The sequence below is a fragment of the Dendrobates tinctorius genome, unplaced genomic scaffold (genome assembly GCF_039654945.1).
Source record: "Dendrobates tinctorius isolate UK_male_01 unplaced genomic scaffold, ASM3965494v1 ptg000018l, whole genome shotgun sequence".
Taxonomy (NCBI): domain Eukaryota; kingdom Metazoa; phylum Chordata; class Amphibia; order Anura; family Dendrobatidae; genus Dendrobates; species Dendrobates tinctorius.
Window position 1 is genome coordinate 5,870,371 of NW_027361686.1, and position 20,396 is coordinate 5,890,766.

Below are 20,396 nucleotides of genomic sequence, written 5' to 3' on the forward strand. Positions count from 1 at the left end.
ACTGGTCCCACCACTGCACTAATATAACACCAAGGAAAGATAACAGACAAGGTAAGACAAACAACACTTAGCTTACTCTGCAGCAATGCACCGAACAGCAGAGTAAGGCACCAGATCAGCATTTAGCTGAAGCACCACTGCACTCAGCCAGCTCCTGTCTTCACCACGGTTGGTATCCAAAAGGAAGTGTATCACCAACAGTCAGCTGATGCACCAGGTGACCTTATATAGGAAGGTGGGAGTGGTCACTACCAGCCCCAGCAGACTAACTAAACATGTAGCAACACCAGCGGCCACCGGGGGGAAAAACTGGCATTAACCCCTGATGGCCAGAAAGGAAAAAAGTTTGTATCTGAGAAGCCCAAACTGACACAGATCCAAAACTGGTAAATAACCAAAACATTCACCTTGAGAAAGACACCTTTGAGTGTTGTAACGTGTGGGTCTGCTTAGTCCGTGTTCTCCACTTGGCATTATCACTGCTCTCTAGGTTATGGGGCAACCTTCTTGACTGAGAGTAGACTAAAATGTGAATAGAGGCAAGCTAATACTTCACCCTAGACACTCAGTTTACTCATTGTCTGGGTGAGTTCTTTAGGCTTAATCTATTGTGCAGGGGTCAGAGGCATTTTGGGCTATGCCCTATTAACTAACTATGTCCTTGCCAGATTCAGTTTTTATCCCCTGCTGTTCAGGTGTGAATGTTATCATGCAATATGTCTAACAGCGTTTTTCTATATGATATTATGCATTAACTCTGTATATTAAGAGATTTTGTAGCCAGTGGAGACTTTCTTGAATATTATATTCTTGATTTTGCATCAATAGTGTATGTTCTTATGGACGTTTTTAACTGTTTTTAAACGTGTGTTTTTTTCTTGTCTGAAAATAAAAACTTTGGTATTTTTTTCATATTTTGTGGGGATCCTTATTCTATCCATGTACTTTCTCAAAATGGATCGTGACACATCAGAGGCGTCATGACAATACGGATGCTATAGATACCAGAGAATGTGTGACCAATTATGGGTATATCGGGAGGTAAATAGGAGCGTGCTACCCATGTCCTGGGGACTTTCCAACCTGCTGGGTCCATTACTCTCCAATCTCCCATCACCATGGTTACAAAATATACACATGTGACTAACCCTGATGTACACATCCTAGATATGACCGTCTCATCTGGGAGGGGGGAATTGGAGTCTTCACCAGTTTGAGACAAGTTTTCGCTTGTCCAAAACCTCCCTTTGTAGCTGGACTTTGATAAGCAGGTCAGATCCTACTCTGTCCCTACCTGTCTGATTAGTTTACAGTATGAGAGATGGATCCAGGAGGCGCTCAGCAATCCTGTCCGAAGTAGGAGTGGTCCGGACCACTGGGTAGGGACCCTCAAATCTCAACTTCAGGGATGTTTTTCTGATGAACTTCTTTCCTAGCACGTAGTCATCAGGTTGGAAAGTATGGGTATCTTCACTGGAATCTGGATCTGGAATGGATGATAAAACTCATGCATATGTTAGTGACAGTTCTTTAGTAAGGGCAATGTCATAATTTACAAGAGTATCACTTCCTAAGGCTAGCTGTTGTGGAAAATATTGACCCAACCTTGGAATCCTCCAAAAAGAAACTCGTATGGTGTGAGTTTAGTGGGACCCCTCGGAGTGTTTCTGACTGAGTATAAGGCAATGGGTCTGTCCAAGGAAGTCAGACCTCCTGACAGGCTTTCACTATTTTATTTTTCAAGGTGGCATTCAGTCTTTCTACTTTTTCATTGCTCTGAGGGTGATATGGAGTGTGTAAACCCAAATAAGCCCCTACCAATGTCCATAGTTCCTTAGTCAGTGCTGCAATGAATACAGGTCCTTGGTCACTCTCACTTACTTCTGTGTCCCCATATCTGCATACTACTTCAGTCATCAGTATCTTAACAATCACTCTGGCTGTCAGGTTGGTTGCTGGATAGGCTTTGGGTCAGCCTGAGAAAATGTCAGTCACTACCAGTACATACTTGTACTTCCCTACTTTCGGCATTTGAATATGATCGATTTGAATTCTCTGAAAGGGATAGAGTGGTTTAGCCAAATGTTTCTGAGTAACTTTTTGAGGCTGTGCTTGATTGCATGTTGAACACACAAGGCAGGACTTGCAATATTTTTGGGTGACAGTAGAGTTCCCAGGTGCCATATAAGTCTTCCAAATCAAGTAATTCATCGGATTCCTGCCTCTATGAGTGATACCGTGTGCCCATTCTGTCACTGAGGGGTACAAATTACATGGTAGACAGATCTTTTTGTTCATCCTCCAGACTCCATCTTCATCCTTTCTTGCTCCTCCCTCTTGCCACGATGACTTATTTTCATTATCTGGTGTATTGTCTTGATGTAGATCGATAAACCTCATAAGAGAGCTTTGAGGCCATTCTTCAGTGTCTTGTGACACATACACCGCTGCTTTCTCTTTCCCAAATGGATCTGCAGCATAAGTTTTTGCTGTTTTGTCAGAAAAGTTCTCCCTTGCTTCTGGAGAATCCAGTCTCCCATTAGCTTTGATCTTGATCACTGCAACCTCCGAGGGTAGGTCTAGAGTGGCCACAAGTTCTTGTATGGAAGCAGCAAGTTTTACAGGAGTTCCACTGAATGTATGGTATCCTCTGGCTGCCCAGATAGTGCCGAAGTCATGAGCCACTCCAAAAGCATATCTTAAATCCGTGCAGATGTTGACCACCTTCTCCGTCGCTTCCTGACAAGCCAGTGTCAAAGCCTTAAGCTCCGCTTCTTGTGCAGACATGTGCGGTGGTAGGTATCCGGCTGAGATGACCTGGTCATGTGTAACCACGGCATATCCCGTATGGAACCTTCCTGTTTCATCTGCAGATCTGGAACCATCAGTGAAGAACGTCAGGTCGGCATGTGGGAATGGGTCTTCAGACACATTTTTCTTGGAGGGTGCTTCTTCCTGCTGTCATGGTCACGCGTGTCTGGACGCAGATGTTACCGCAAGGCGAACCCATAACACACGTGACCCTGGATACAGCGCCTCCAGTGGGGCGAATTTAAATAATAATACGTGCAGATGGATACACCGCCTCCACCTGGCGAATTTAGGTATTACACGTTAATATAAATTCTGGAAACTCCGCTTCCAGTACGGCGAATTTAAATAATAAGGGGGACCTGGGAAACATTAACAATGGTGGGCCCTGCGATAGGGAAAAGGGAATTGGAGACCTCCTGAGCCAGTGTCCCTGCATTCCAAACGTTCCCTATGCCGGTTCCGCACCGGGCGCCGCACGCGTACCTCAACGCCCTTGCTCGCCCTTACCCTAAACCCTCACTAGGGAATAGGGCGGTGCGGAGACTAATCCCACCACTGCACTAACAACACACATGAGGGAAAGAGACAATACAGGGGGACACCACTTAGCTTTATGCTCTGTGCTTATGCTCCTGCAACAGAGCCCTCCACCTGCGTGCGTCTTCTCCTCCACCCGGATCCATCACCATAACAGGATCCTTCACCATAGAGCAGCCTTGGAGCAGAGTCCACCACCAGTTGCTGCTGCTTAGTAACAGAGTCCCAAAGACGAGTTCAGCTTCTGACACGAAGTCAAGCATGCTTGAGTCCAGCTCAGCAGCCAAGTCCCACATGGTGAGTGCCACTCTCCATAGTCGCCACTCCACCAGTCCATGCAGACACTTCCCGCTGACACCATCACTGCGACCCCACCACGCCATGCCAGCCCTTCGTCCAGACACCATAGCTGACACACGTCCCCCCTGGCTAAGCTGCGCAGGACTCCTCCTCAGCTCCATCCTTCCACCAGGCTCTCACCAACTCAGAATCAATGAAAGAATGAATATCACCAGCAGTGATTGCACACCCTGAGACTCATTTATAGAGCCCCACACCTGAATCATAATTACAGAGAACTTTAAACTAAAAACCTAAGGTGCGATACCACTAACCACCACTGGGGACAGTCAAGTCACCTTGGCAACTTGCCAAAAGGAAAAAAGTTCACCCTGTGCTTTTAAAACTGTCAGATCACTTCAGATCATGACAGTACCCCCTCCTTAATGAGGGGCCTCTGGACCCTCAAGACCACTCCTCATTAGGGAAACACCTACAGCGGGGACGCCCCGATCCTGAGTTCACCCCACCACTACCTGACACTTCAGGTTAATGACAAACGCACCGCTGGAATTGGCAATGATGTTCGTTCTGGAGGCACCACTCATCTCCACAGTGCCAACCTGGGGAACGAGGTTATGTATGTGTATGTTTGTTATGAGCTGATCAGGCTCCACAACACTTCACCAGATGTTTTTTGGTGGCCACCATACATGCTTGTTCACACACAGGTCCGGACCTGAACGTTTATTGCACACATTCGTTTGTCATATTTTGGTGAACTCATTCTGGACTTGACAACAAGGGAGTCCCCCTGGCTCACCACACTCACACCCCCACTATTCACCAAGGGGTCACCACCCTCCAACCCTCTTCACCATGAGGTCTGCGCCTCCCAGGGTTGGTTAATGGCGAGGGTTGAGATTTGTCCCTACTCCCCCGCAGCACACCTGCTGCTCACACGAGGAGGAGAGGGAACGGATATGGAGGAAATATACACTCACTGGTCGCCTCCACACGACCAGGAGGGAACGGCATTAAAGATTTGGCGTGAGCCCCGCGGACTCTACACCAGTCTGCTCATCACTGGAACGTACCCCTTCACCTCGGGGAATACCAAGCAGCTCCGTGGGGCACCATTCCTCCCACCTGCCTGGGTACGCCCGCGTGCATGAGCAAGTCCCGCTCCCCAGCAGCGACTCTAGGGGCTTTTAGCCAGATCACAGCCGCCATTTTGATTTTCTGGTTGAGCCAAAGGAAAGGCCCCAGACCCTGATAATTGCTGCCGCAGCTGCTTCACCACCATGCAGCTCCTCACTCACCTCAGTGAAGCCCAGCAGCAATTGCTCACAGGTCTCCACATGGCCAAAAGCTCACCAGAAAAAAGGTAAGGCTGGTGATATTGTCACGGTCACGTGTGTCGGGACGCAGATGTTACCGCAAGGCGAACCCATAACACACGTGACCCTGGATACAGCGCCTCCAGTGGGGCGAATTTAAATAATAAAACGTGCAGATGGATACACCACCTCCACCCGGATCCATCACCATAACAGGATCCTTCACCATAGAGCAGCCTTGGAGCAGAGTCCACCACCAGTTGCTGCTGCTTAGTAACAGAGTCCCAAAGACGAGTTCAGCTTCTGACACGAAGTCAAGCATGCTTGAGTGCAGCTCAGCAGCCAAGTCCCACATGGTGAGTGCCACTCTCCATAGTCGCCACTCCACCAGTCCATGCAGACACTTCCCGCTGACACCATCACTGCGACCCCACCACGCCATGCCAGCCCTTCATCCAGACACCATAGCTGACACACGTCCCCCCTGGCTAAGCTGCGCAGGACTCCTCCTCAGCTCCATCCTTCCACCAGGCTCTCACCAACTCAGAATCAATGAAAGAATGAATATCACCAGCAGTGATTGCACACCCTGAGACTCATTTATAGAGCCCCACACCTGAATCATAATTACAGAGAACTTTAAACTAAAAACCTAAGGTGCGATACCACTAACCACCACCGGGGACAGTCAAGTCACCTTGGCAACTTGCCAAAAGGAAAAAAAGTTCACCCTTTGCTTTTAAAACTGTCAGATCACTTCAGATCATGACACCTGCATTTGTTCGAGACAGTCATGATCCTCTGAGTGTAAAGGCGTCTTCACCGAGAGCATCAGTATCATCATTCACATCCCCCTGGAAAGAGGAAGCAGTGTGGACGGGTTAAGGATGGTGCAGCGGATAAGAGTGACATTATCCGGCATCAAGAAGGAACATTGAAGTCTCATATGACGCTGCAGTGACAAAAGCTATTCTTGACCATACTCAACCTAAGCACCTATGTCATGTGGAGCCATTAAGAAAACCGGATGTCCTAAGATGATATCAGAAGTTTTGTCCAGAAGCATATGTGCAGTATGTACGGCTCTGAGGCAAGTCGGGGAAGCTTGAGACTCAGAGTCTAGGCAGGCAGAGTAATAGCCGATTGGTCTTGTTCTTCCCCCATGTTTCTGTGCTAGGACTCCAGAAGCATGTCCTGCTACTTCACTGAAAAATAAGTAGTTAGATGAGCATGATATCTCACCACCGATTCCCCTGGTTCCTGCGTGACATCCTTGAAAGGTGTTGACTGATCAGCCAACTTATCCGAGGCTCATATCTTAAGTTGTTGGCAGAACTCAACACCAGAGTCCCATGTGGTGCCACTGGCAAGTGAGGCATCATTGAACGTGATTTCCATAACAGGACAATGTGCATTGCCTGCTTTACGATTTGTCAGGGAAATGAGATCTTGCCACGTGGATGAGTAATTTCTTTTGATTTGAAGCATGCTTCTGTAGAAAGGCATTGGCTGTTTTTCTGGATCTGGAAGTTGGTTCAACAGAGTAGCAGCTTGCTGGGGTGTAAACTTGATGTAGAGGGTGGGCTCCTCTGACATGAGCATTGGCACTGTTAGGCAGGAGTAGAGGTGGCACCGGGAGTACAGATGTAATCACTTGTGTATGAGAAGCAGGAGGAGGTAACAGTGTTGGAATGAGGGGCTCTATTTGGGCAGCTTCAATATCATGCGGTGGAGTCCAAGTGACGCAGACAGTCTTAAAAGCTTTAACAATCCTGTCCTCATTACTAATTAACCTGATTTCGGAGAGGCAGCAAATGCTTGGGGGGGCTACACTTGTTCATGCATGTGCAAGAGATATTGTTGGAATTATAATGAACAGGGAAACCAAAAATGCCAACACCAATAGCGGGAATTGTCAAGGTCTCAATCTGCTCAATAATATTCGCATACTCTAAAATGTGAGTTATTGTTGTGCTAAGTTGCTGAGCACTAACGTCTGGATGAATAGGGTCACAAGTAGGGGTCACAGCGTGTATGATCAGACTACATAGAAGATTGCCAGATTTAGTAACCGCTATGTCCCCATGTTCGGTGTCGGGTTCCTGCAGCGGCACAGCAGGAATCCAGAGCCTGACATTGTGCGGTCTCCCATGCTCCATCGCCCGCAGAGGAGCTTGCTCAGCAGCCCCATCGTTCCCAACGCTCTGCCAAGACCTGCTCTGTGGGTCTGGCTGTTGCTGCCACCTTTGGGCCAGCAATAGCAATGCAGGCTGCTCAGCTGCAAACTGCTCCAGAGGCTAAGTCCTTCTGTCGCTCCACTGAGCATGCTCACAAGACGATCTCCCGCTGGAGATCGGGAGTCACATGCACAGGTCCTTCTCCAGATCTGATTGGTCCATCTCAGGGATCTGGAAGCTTCCGGAAGGTCCTGGCTATAAAAGGTTCACATGGCTGCTCGGTGTTGTGAGTTCATTTTTCCCTTCATCATTGAGGTCTGATGAACTCCCTCCTCTGGTGAAGGAAGGTAGTGAGACAGATTACCAAACACCTGGGCAGCTAGATGATAACTGGGTGGCTGGAATTGAAGACTGGATATAAGGCTGCCGACGCCCTTCTTCCTGGCTGGTGATTTTCCTGCTGGATTCTTGGAGACCAGTCTGATTCCTGCGTCTCAAAGCTAAGTTTTTCTGCTCTGCTTTGTACTCTTCTGTTTTGTTTTTGTTTTGCCTTGTTTTTTGGGAGTTCTGCCATCCCCGGCCGGGGGTGAGCTGAATTCCATTTTTGTCTCTGATCTGTTGATCTTTTGCTCTGTCTTCAGAATATACCTGAGTGCTGATATAGTCTTTTGAAGCCTAGCGACTTCAGGGCCAGTTTTTCCTATCAGTCGGTTGGCTCATTTTGATAGGGTTTTTGCGGATGACAGACAGCAGCTTTCCTATCCTGTCCTATGTAGTTAGCTTGGGCCCCATCATTTGCTCAACCTATCTTTCTATCTGTGTTAGTGTTTTCATCTTGCTTCACCGTCATTATATGTTGGGGGCTGCCTATTGCTTTGGGGTCTGCTCTGGGGCAGTTTAGTTTTTCCCCTTTCTGTCTTTAGGCTATGTAGCTCTCCGGCTGTGATTGAGGGGTCTAGGGCACCGTAGGAACCCCCCACGGCTACTGCTAGTTGTTGTGGATAGGTTCAGGGGTCTGCAATCCGATAGCTGCCAACCTCTCTGGTTTTTCTGGACTTAGCTGGTATTTTGTTTTTTCCTCCTTCGGTGACTCATCATAACAGCTCGGCCATGCGCTAGTATAGACTCTAGTTGCTAACTGTGTGAATGATGATGGATGTATGGACTTGCAAATGACTCATTAAGATTCCCCTCCCTCTGATATTACAAGTGTGTACAGTATAGGGAACGACAGCGCCAGCCCATGGCAAGCTACAGGCCACAATACTCATCCTACACAGCGCTAGCATCCGACAGCGCACCTGCTACCGGGCATTGTCGTATAGCGGCAGTGTCTGTCGCCACGCTGCAGTCTGCAGCTCTTCCTGGAGTCCGCGGTTGCGACGCCGCACGCACGGTAGGTCTAGACGGAAGTGGACTCTGTGTTTCGGGTCAAGTCCTGTGACCATATACTGTGCGTACATTCCTCTGAGTCTTGTGAACTGGCTCAACTTTGTGTTTAACACCTCGGCGACCCTGTGAAGGAACAGAGATCGTCCAGTGCACCCCGGGTGACATTCAACCCACGTGCGTTATACCGCCATATAGCACGTCTGCCATTATCTAGCAGCAGAGTAACACCTACTGCACGGTGGACCCCGGGCAGCGAACGCACTTATTATTATTTATTATTTAGTGTGTTCTGCCGTCCCTAACATTATACTAGCGCCAGGGTCTGGCTATTAATGGCGGACCAGCTGCAGCTACAGCGGTATATTCAGCAGCTGGAGGGCAGGTTGGCGGCCCTCCAGAGTTCCACCTCAACTGCGAATGCTGCTGCGGTCACTGCCCAGACCGTTGCAGAAGCTGTCTCTCATGCGTCCATGTCCATGCCTATGCCGACAATTTTCCGCCTCCCGTAGCCCGATAAATTTTCTTGTGACAGTGCCACCTGTAGGGGTTTTGTGAGCCAGTGCTCTATCCAGCTTGAGTAACTGACAGCGCGATTCCCTACAGAGCGGGCTAAGGTGGGGTTTATCTTCTTTTTGACTCCCCGGGTCACTCATGACACCTCTCTCCAGTTACTTGCTTTAACACAGGGATACCTGTCAGTCAGCCAGTATGACGTCCGTTTCCGGACACTGGCTTCCAAGCTGGAATGGCCTGATAAAGCCCTCGTCCCTGTGTTCTGGAGAGTTTTCACAGAGCATGTTAAGGATTCTCTATCCACCAGGGAGGTTCCTGTAAGTCTGGAAGAGATAATTGCCATTTCCACCCGCATTGATCTCTGTTTTTCAGAGCGTGGGCTGGAGCGTGCTCAATCCAGATGGAAGGTTAGATTGGTTCCCAACCTCTCTGAACCTCTTGAACCACCTGAGCTGGAGAGTTTACCTCCAGAGCCCATGGATGTGTCCCGCACCGGTCTCAAGCCGCGTCCGGCACAAAGCTCCACACGCTGTTACCAGTGTCGACAGTCTGGTCATCTGGCTAACAGGTGTCCGCAGCGGTTGCATCCAGTGATAATTGGGAGGGTCTATATGTTATGGAGACCTTCTCTCCCAAACCGGCATTCCGAGAGACGTTAGATGGCGGTGCTTTCTCCTGGGAGGTAGAGGTCATGGTGGATTCTGGGGCAGAAGGGAACTTTATGTCCTCGGCCTTCACCCAACAGCACGCTATCCCTTGGTGCCACTTCCTCATCCCGTGCCCATCAGGGTGGTCAACGGATCGACCTTATCTTCACAGATTACCCACCAGACAGCACCCCTTAGGCTCTCAATTCCACCATCTCACCATGAGATGCTGTCTCTGTTCATTATGCCAGAGGGCATCGATCAGGTGCTCCTCGGGGTTCCCTTGCTCCGTTACCATTCCCTCATATTGAGTGGTCCTCGGGGAGAATACTTGGATGGAGCAAGGGCTGTGTGGGTAGGTGCATGGGGGGGCAGTGTCCAAGTAGCCTCTGTGGAGGTGCCCACGGACCTTTCCGCGTACCCCACTGGGAATCTGAGGACCGTGGCTCCAGTTGCCCTCGAGTCAGTGCCACCGGGCAAGATCTTTGTCCCGCCTCACCTGCGGCCCAAGGTTCTCACGTGGGCACATGCGTCCAGGGTGGGTGGTCACTTTGGCTACAAGCGAACCACAGGACTCCTGGCAAGGTCTTATTGGTGGCCGCACAGGGCTCGGGACACTAAGAAATACATTCAGGCATGCGCCTCTTGTGCTCCGAACAGGTCCTCTAAGCAGAGGCCGGCTGGGTTACGGTATCCCTTGCCGGTGGCGGACCGGGCATTTGAGGTTCGCGACAGTCTGGATCGTGCCCTACATGCCATTCTAGCCTCTAAGGAGAGATTGAAGGTGCCCACCGACACACATCGGCGCCCCGCTCCAACTTTTACCCCTGGCGACTTTGTGTGGCTCGAGTCCACCAAATTCGTGCCGCGATACATTGGTCCCTTCAAAATCCTCGAGCGGATCAGCTCGGTGGTCTACCACCTGGCTCTTCCACTACACTTGGCCATCTCTGACGACTTTCACGTGATCCTTCTCAAACCTGTTCACATGTCCTGGTTTTCCGAGTCATCTGCCGGGACATCAGTCTTGTCTTCTGACGAGTCTGAGGTCAATGCCATTGTGGGACACAGGGTGGTATGTGGCAAAAACCTTTATTTGGTGGATTGGAAGGCTCAGGGGGGGAGGTGGCCCTAGGAGGTGGGGGAATGTTAGGCGTCGGGTTCCTGCAGCGGCACAGCAGAAATCCAGAGCCTCACATTCTGCAGACTTCCATGCTCCATCGACCGCAGAGGAGCTTGCTCAGCAGTCCCGTCATTCCCCACGCTCTGCCCAGACCTGCTCTGTGGGTCTGGCTGTTGCTGTCACCTTTGGGCCAGCAATAGCAATGCAGGCTGCTCAGCTGCAAACCGCTCCAGAGGCTAAGTCCTTCTGTCATTCCACTGAGCATGCTCACAAGACGATCTCCCGTTGGAGATCAGGAGTCACATGCACAGGTCCTTCTCCAGATCTGATTGGTCCATCTCAGGGATCTGGAAGCTTCCGGAATGTTCTGGCTACAAAAGGTTCGCATGGCCGCTCTAGTTGCTAACTGTGTGAATGATGATGGATGTATGGACTTGTAATATCAGAGGGAGTGGAATCTTAATGAGTCATTTGCAAGTGTGTATAGGGAACTAGTGTTAGAGTCAGCGCCAACAAATGGCAAGCTACAGGCCAAAATACTCATCCTAAACAGCGCTAGCGTCCAACAGCGCGCCTACTACCCGGCATTGTCGTATAGCGGCAGTGCCTGTCGCCATGCTGCAGTCTGCAGCTCCTCCTTGAGTCCGCGGTTGTGACGCCGCACGCACGGTAGGTCTAGACGGACGTGGACTCTGTGTCTCGGGTCAAGTCCTGTGATCAGATACCGTGTGTGCATTCCTCTGAGTTCTGTGACGTCAACAGGCTCAGCCTTTCTGTTTAACACCTCGGCGACTCTGTGAAGGAGCAGAGATCGTCCAGCGCACCCCGGGTGACGTTCAACCCGCGTGTGTTATACCGCCATATAGTGCGTCTGCCGTTATCTAGCAGCGGAGTAACACCTACTGCACAGTGGACCCCGGGCGGCGAACACACTTATTATTATTATTTATTATTTAGTGCGTTCCACCGTCCCTAACACCCCAACAGCTTTCTGACTACGTTACTCAACAATGATTCGACTGTCAGCTTGAATAGTCGCCCCTCCTGCTTCCACTATAGTTTTAGCCACACCTCCGTTGTGCTCTAACCGAGAATTGGCAGCAGTAACAATAGTGTCATTTTCCATTGTTGTTATGTCATCTTTTCCCACCACTAACAAGTGTCCCTCAGGAAGTTCTTTTTCAAAAATAGGTTGCCAACATTCCCACCCTTTGGACTTCCTGTGATGTTGGTATCCCCCTCCCAGATTGAGTCCCCCTTGATACATTTACCTCCCTCCCATACAGGTGTGCGCTTGGCGGCGAGAGAGCCTGAGGTACTGAGTATAGGGTTAGGTAGACTGCGTGAGAGTGCTATTGTAGTGGAAGTGTTGGGAGGAGAGGCTGTTGCTTGGAGTATCTTGTGTGGATGTGTGGCTAAATTGGCAGTGGAAGAGACAGTAGAAAAGGTTGGTGCCGGGGATGATCCAGGTGGATGGATTGTTGGGTTCACCACAGAAGTGAAAGGGGAAAAGGTCGGTGGCCCACTGGACCCCCTTGTAACAGGGAACATGGTTAAAGCCTGTTCACATGCCGAAGGAATATATTGGCAGTTCGTGGTCATTACTGGGTATCAAGGGTTTGGTGGTGTGGTGTGTAGCCTTACTCTAAGGTGTTCATCACCGGAAGTTGTTTGTGTCTTCCTGATGTTCCAAGATGGCCACTAGAAGAAACACACTTGCCTTCACCAAAATGGCTGCCAGAAGAAACACACTTGCCTCTCCCAAAATGGCTACCAGAAGAAACACACTTGCCTTTCCCAAAATAGCTGCCAGAAGAAACACACTTGCCTTTGCCAAAATGGCTGCCAGAAGAAACACTTGCCTTCGCCAAAATGGCTGCCAGAAAAAACACACTTGCCTTCACCAAAATGGCCACCAGAAGAAACACACTTGCCTTCACCAAAATGGCTGACAGAAGAAACACACTTGCCTCTCCCAAAATGGCTACCAGAAGAAACACACTTGCCTTTCCCAAAATGGCTGCCAGAAGAAACACACTTGCCTTCACCAAAATGGCTGCCAGAAGAAACACATGGCTCATCAACAGAATGGCTGACATCAAAATTAGCACATGACCCTGTGTCACAGGATATATTTTTGTAATACACATAACTTAAAAACTCTGTCCTTTTTATTCCTTTCTTCTTCTATCCAATTTTCTCTATACAGACTTTCAGAGACTCTTCCCCATGCCCTAGCAGTAGACTGCAATCCATTATCTTCTAGGATACGTGAAACGCATGTCGGGGTCTTCAGCCAGCACCCCCAAGGTAATGTGCTCCTGTTTATCTACCTGCCTTTTATGCAATGAGTGATATATTCTTTTCATTGGATATTATCGTCTCCGGCCTGCATCTTTGGCATACTTCATGTCTTGCACCTGCAGATAACTTATAATCATTGCTATTTATTATATGCACATTTAGCCCTAGCTTTGCACTAACTTACACGTTTGTCGTTATTCTATGACTAATTCCATGCATTTTTTATTAATGGTAATTGCCTTCATTACATAATTTATTTGCAACTTAAAGTTTTTTTTAAATTGAGGCATATAATAGGAGGTCGTATTTAATCCCTTGCACGCCCATTGTTCTTACTTTTATGTACGTTGTCATGCACTTTATGAGATGCTCGCTTCATAGGCAATTTTTATTGATTTTGCACTTTACCGTCAGGGTCTGGCTCCTATTGTCATAGTGTCTGCACTTTTTTATATATTATTACGATCCCCTCTTTTGCCCTATTGTATTTTAATGTAAATCCAATAAAATTTGTTATATTTTAGACATAGCTTCCTTCTCCTTTTTGATGATTTTGATATTTTGAAGCGGTATTCCCTAGGCATTTTTCTTATTCAGAATTCTTTGAAGAAATGTTCACTAGTTGCTTGCTCCTGGCCTAATGGATATTGATCAAGTGCGCACTAAAGAATCACACCAGACACACAGGCAGATGTAACCTCTCTTTGATCAATCTATGGCACAGCTCCAAGAGAGCCTTATTAATCCAAACATAGGTTTATATATCCCCTGCAAGGGGGCTTGGTTAGATCTAAAATGGGAGTGATCGGATGTATTCCATTGGTTAGTGGGTTGGGCAGTGAGCTAGTCTGTGGGCGGATACATGAGGTCATCACATTGGACGTCATTGTGGGTGGATCCATGAGGTCATCAGGCTGGGTTTGTCCATGAGGTCATCAGAGTGGGCGTCATCATGGGCAGATCCATGAGGTCATCAGGGTGGGCGTTATTTTAGATACCAGCACATGGAGAACATGGTGTGTGGTGAAACAGGAAATGGCAGCCATCTTTAGTGTCACACTTTGATCTGGAAAAGCTCATGTAAGGTGAAATAATACGCTTTATGGGTAGTTACTCTCACTCGCTTATGTCTTGAGGTTAATTGCGTATTTGATCTTAAGGCTCTCCTCAACATACAAGGCTAAGGAAAAGGAGGTCATGCATACAAGGATAGGAATGATGAGCGATGCAGACCAGCTTAGGGATGAGGAGCCATGCAGACCAGGATACAAGGATAGGTTTAAGGAGCCATGCATGCAAAGATAGGGATTAGGAGCCATGCAGACAAGCTTAGGAATGAGGAGCCATGCAGCGCAGGATAGGGATGAGGAGCATTGCATACAAGGATGGGAATAAGGAGCTATGCAGATCAGGATGGTAATGAGGAGCCATGCATACAAGGATAGCAATGAAGAGCCATGCATACCAGGATAGGGATGAGGAGGCCATGCATACCAAGATAGGAATGATGAGCCATGCATACCAGGATAGGGATGAGGAACCATGCATACAAGGGTGGGGAAAAGGAGCCTTGCATACAAGGATAGGGATGAAGAGCCATGCATACAATGATAGGGATGAGGAGCCATACAGACGACGATAGGGATAAGGAGTCATGCAGACCAGTATAGGGATGAGGAGGCATGCAGACAAGGATAGGGATGAAGAGCCATGCATACCAAGATAGGGATGAGGAGCCATGCATACCATGATGGGGATGAGAAGGCCATGCATACCAGGATAGGGATGAGGAGTCAAGCTTACCATGATGGGGATGAAAAGGCCATGAATACCAAGGATAGAGATGAGGAGCTATGCTTACAAGGATGAGGATGATGGAATTGCATACCAGGATAGGGATAAGGAGCCATGCATACCAGGATAGGAATGAGGGGACAATGCATACCCGGCTTATACTTGAGTTAATAAGTTTTCCCAGTTGTTTTGTGGTAAAATTAAGTGCTTCGACTTTTACACAGGTCGGTCTATATTAGAGTATATACGGTATACCAATAAATATATTTATTTATGTAAAAACAAAAATAAGCGAATAAAGTACACATATTTGGCATTGCTGCTCCTAGAACAAACTAACTTAGGAAACTGTATTACTAGTTAACTCATTCCGTGAACACCGTAAAGAATTAATACAAAATATGGCAAAAAAATATGCTTTTTCATCCTTCTGCTGAAAAAAGTGGAATAAAATGTGATCAAAAAGTCGCATGTATATAAAAAAAATTTTTTATTGTGTAAAAGTGGCAAAATATAAAATCTTTTTTTCCATCATGTAGGACATAGTTGTGGTGTGCAGGAGTCCCAGGGACAATGAAGGATGATGGCAGCTTCACCTTCAAACAACGCTTCTACGGGTCTAGGTTGTTTGAATGCGAAACGGAGGAAACGGTGATTGGCGCTTTTCTCTTATTCAGTATCAATTACACAGGTGTAAAAAAAACACAAAACATTTTTCTCAAGTGACAAGGTTTATTGAATGGATTTGGGGTATTTTGAGGGAGCTGCAGTAGGGTGGGATCTGCATGCTGCTTTATTAATTGGTGTCCAACTACTCTTATTGGTATAATTACATTAGTGGCTTTGTTGAGCCCCCTCTAGAGCCGTGGGGATACTCGGTAACAGGCCGGTTCTTAAAGGGATATGTCACAGCAGCAGAGACCTGGTCCGTGGCCCTGGGTGTCAAATGAAAAATGATGATTAAAGGGGAAATAAAGTTTCTAAGAGAAGAATCGTGATGCCACCTGTGGTACTTGGCAAAGGATGGCCGACGCTGCTTAAAAAAATGATGGTGCTAATGTTGATGAAGCAGAGTTGATACAGCTCTCCACAGGTAAAGGTGAGGGCAATTATTTTATTAAAGATGGTGATGATGGCTGTAGTGAAGGGTGAATGGTGCAGTAAATAACTCAGAGGACACAGCAGGGTGCAGTTTCCACACTTTTACTCACGGTTTGAAGTGCAGGCCGGGGCACTAGTTACAGATGACAATGGAGGTCCAGGGAGCCTGGAAGCAACTTAAAACCCATCTGGCTTAGTGGATCCTGAGGCCTTCTTACTGCGCTGTCCTCTGAGGTCCTTGCTGCCTAAAGCTATGCTCAGTCCTCTGTTCCTTATTGTTCTGAAGTACTTGACCATATGGCAGGCAGCTTCAGCCTATTGCAGCTATCGCTCCTTTATGGCGGCTCCGGGCTCTGGTCTGCTGCTGTGCCCTTGGGTTTTTTCTGGGCCAGGAGAACTGCAATCCCCTGCCCTCTGGACATAGCTGCTGGGACTATTGTACCTGTCAGCCACTGACTCCGACATCCGGCTTCTAGCGCTGTACTCTGGGGTGAGCATGGTTACAGCTCACTTCTCCTCTCTCCTCTCTCCACTCTTCACTCAGACTCTTTCTCTCTCAGTTCCAGACACTGACCCCTCCTCCAGGCCAGAACTAATAGAGAAACTCCCCTGAAACCAGGTTTAGAGCTCCCCCTTCTGGTCTGGATTCAGGATAAGTGTTGGATGTAAGTGTTATCTGGTCAGGGAAACCCTCCTTGCTTCCAGGCATGTCATCACCCCCTGTGAGGGAGGCAATGCCACTGTGGCAACTGGACTCCTGGGGTGCCACATTCGCAAAATGCAACATGGCATCCGCTATCTATTCCAGCCAATTTTTCTCTCCAAAAGTCCAATGCTGCTTCTTCCTTTCTGAGCCCTGCCATTCACCCAAACAGTAGTTTTCCTCACATATGGGGTACTGTGTACTAAGGAGAAATTGCACAACATACTGTATGGTCCACTTTCTCCTGTTACTCTTGTGAATATTCAAAAAATGGGGCTAAAGGGTTAATAAACTTCTTGAATTTTGTTTTGAGAACTTTGATGGGTGCCGGTTTCAGAATGATGTCACTTTTCTGTCACATAAGCCCTCAAAGTCACTACAAATGTGGCGTGATCCCTAAAAAATTGTATTGTAAATTTTGATGGATAAATGAGAAATTTCTGATAAATATTTAACTTTTTAACTAAATTAAATCTTTAAAAAAATGATGCTGATGTAAAGTAGACTTGAGAAATGTTATTTTTGGGTATTTCATGGATATTTCATCTGGCTTAAGAGTACAAAAATTAAAAGTCTGAAAATTGCAAAATGCTAAAAGTGTTAGGCGTCAGGTTTCTGCGTCTGCTCTGCAGGAATCCAGACCCTTACATTCTGCGGTCTCTTGCTGTTTATCTACCACAGAGGAGATTGCTTTGCAGCAAATCTCTCCAGGGGCCAAGTCCCTCTGTCCTCCTACTGAGCATGCTCATGAGACGATTTCCCATTGGAGATCGGGAGTCATGTGCTCAGGTCCTGCTCCAGATCTCATTGGTCCATCTCGGAGATCTGGAAGCTTCCGGAAGGTCCCGGCTGCTATAAAAAGCGCACATGGCCGTTCCGCCATGCGCTAGTATAGACTATACTTGCTATGTGTGAATGGTGACGGATGTATGATTCTGGTGACTGACTTATTAAGAAACCCCTTCCCTCTGATATTACGCATGTGGATAGGGAACTAGAGAGATAGTCAGCACCAGTCAGTGGCAAGCCTTAGGCCACTGTGCACACCGCACCTCTACGCTAGCGTCCGACATTGCGCCTGCTTTCGAGCTTTGTCGTCAAGCGTTAGTGTCCTACGCTGTGCTACAGTTGCAGCCCTTCTTGGCGCTCACAGTAGCAACGCCACACACACGGTAGGCTTAGACGGACGCAGCTCCTCTGTCTTAGGTCCTGCTCCTGTGACCAGATACCGTGTATGCATTTACCTGAGGCCTGTGACACTAACAGGCTCAGCGTTTTTGTATGTTTATGTTGCGGCCCCTCTGTGTGTGAACAGAGCCCACTCTGCGCACTTCGGGTGAAGTTGAACCCGTGCGCATTATACCGCCATATTGCTCGTCTGTCATTACCTAGCAGCGGTGTAACACCTACTGCACGGTGGACCCCGAGTGGCAAACGCACGTTATTATTTATTTTTATTTAGTGCGTTCCGCCGTTCCTAGCATTATACTAGCGCCAGGGTCTGGCTATGATGGCAGAACAGCAGCAACTCTTACAGTATATTTGGCAGCTGGAGGGCCGGTTGGCTACTCTTGAGAGTGCTATCTCAGCTGCGAAATCCACTGAAGCTGCTGTACAAGCAATCACAGACGCGGTTTCACATATGTCCACCTCCTCCCACGCGCCGACAGTTACCCACCTCCCATTGCCCGATAAATTTTCTGGAAATGGCGCCTTCTGTAGGGGTTTCATCAGCCAGCTGGAGTTACTGGCTGCGTGATTCCCTATGGAATGGGCCAAGGTGGGGTTTATTGTTTCCCTTCTGTCAGGCAAGGCGTTGGATTGGGCTACGCCACTATGGGAGCGTGGTGACCCAGAGGTTTGGACCGCTGCTCAGTTTTTAACAGCTATTAAGCAGGTCTTCCTGGGACCATGGGTCATGCACGACACCTCTCTTCAGCTACTTGTTTTGACTCAGGGATCCCTCTCGGTTAGTCAGTATGCCGTTCGTTTTCGGACACTGACTTCCGAGCTGGAGTGGTCTGCCAAATCCCTCATCCCTGTGTTTTGGAGAGGTTTGGAGGAGCATGTTAAGGATGCTCTCTCTACCAGTGTGGTTCCTGCAAGTTTGGAAGAGCTGATTGCCATTTCCACCCGCATTGATCTCCGTTTTTCGGAGCGCGGCCTGGAGCGTGCTCAATCTAAACGAAAGGTTACCTCTGCTCCCAACTTTTTTGAGCCTCTGGAACCTCCCGAGCCAGAGACTCCACTCCCAGAGCCCATGGAGGTGTCTCGCGCCGTTCTCGAGGCACGTCCGGCACAAAACTCCATTTGCGGTTAACATTGTCAACATGCCGTTTCTCAGGACAACAGTGCCCCGCAATGGCCAAACTGTGCCGCAGGGCAAGACATTTGTCCCTCCCTGCCTTCGGCCGAGGGTTCTCGTGTGGGCGCACGCTTCCAGGAGGGGTGGTCACTGTGGCTACATGCAGATCACAAAACTCCTAGCGGGGTCTTATTGGTGGCCGCACAGGGCTCGGGACGTTAAAAAGTATATTCGGGCCTGCGCCTTTTGTGCTCGGAACAGCTTCCTTAAACAGAGAGTGGAGACGCCAGCCAACACACTGCAGCGTTCCACTTTAGCTTCTGCTCCTGGCGATTTTGCCGCCCTGTTGTCTCCCACGCGTCCCTTCTCAAACCTGGTGACCTTGACGCCTCTGATGCCTTCCACATGTCCCGGTTTTCCTTGTCACCTACCGGGACATCAGACTTGCCTTCGGACGGGTCTGAGGCCTATGCCCCTGATGGGCACAAGGTGGTGGATCAGAAGGCTCTGGGAGGAGGGGGCCCTAGGAGGGGGGGGTAATGTTAGGCGTCAGGTTTCTGCGTCTGCTCTGCAGGAATCCAGACCCTTACATTCTGCGGTCTCTTGCTGTTTATCTACCGCAGAGGAGATAGCCCCTGGAGAGATTTGCTGCAAGGCAAAGTCCCTCTGTCCTCCTACTGAGCATGCTCATGAGAAAATTTCTCATTGGAGATCGGGAGTCAGGTGCTCAGGTCCTGCTCCAGATCTTATTGGTCCATCTTGGAGATCTGGAAGCTTCCGGAAGGTCCCGGGTGCTATAAAAAGCGCGCATGGCCGTTTCGCCATGCACTAGTATAGACTTTACTTGCTAGCTGTGTGAATGGTGATGGATGTATGATTCTGGTGACTGACTTATTATGATTCCCCTCCCTCTGATATTACGCATGTGGATAGGGAACTAGAGAGATAGTCAGCGCCAGTCAGTGGCAAGCCTTAGGCCACTGTGCACACCACACCTCTACGCTAGCGTCCGACATTGTGCCTACTTTCTAGCTTTGTCGTCGAGCGGCAGTGTCCTACGCCGCGTTGCAGTTGCAGCCCTTCTTGGCGCTCACAGTAGCGACTGTCATGATCCAGTCTGGAGTTTATTTTCTGCTGTCTTCACTCCAGACTGGTCATGCGGAAGTTAATCTCCTCAGCCTCGTTCTGGAGCCAGCTGGGCTATTTCAGTCTCTCAGCCTGCTGTCCAGTGTTAGTGATAGCTCAAGCTTCCAGTTTAGAGCCTCTGACCCTTGTACCTTGGTGATCCTCCTGCCATTGACTGTTATTCACGTGTATGACCCAGACTGATTTCTGACCCTGTCTCTTGGTATTCGTCTCTGCTGTTA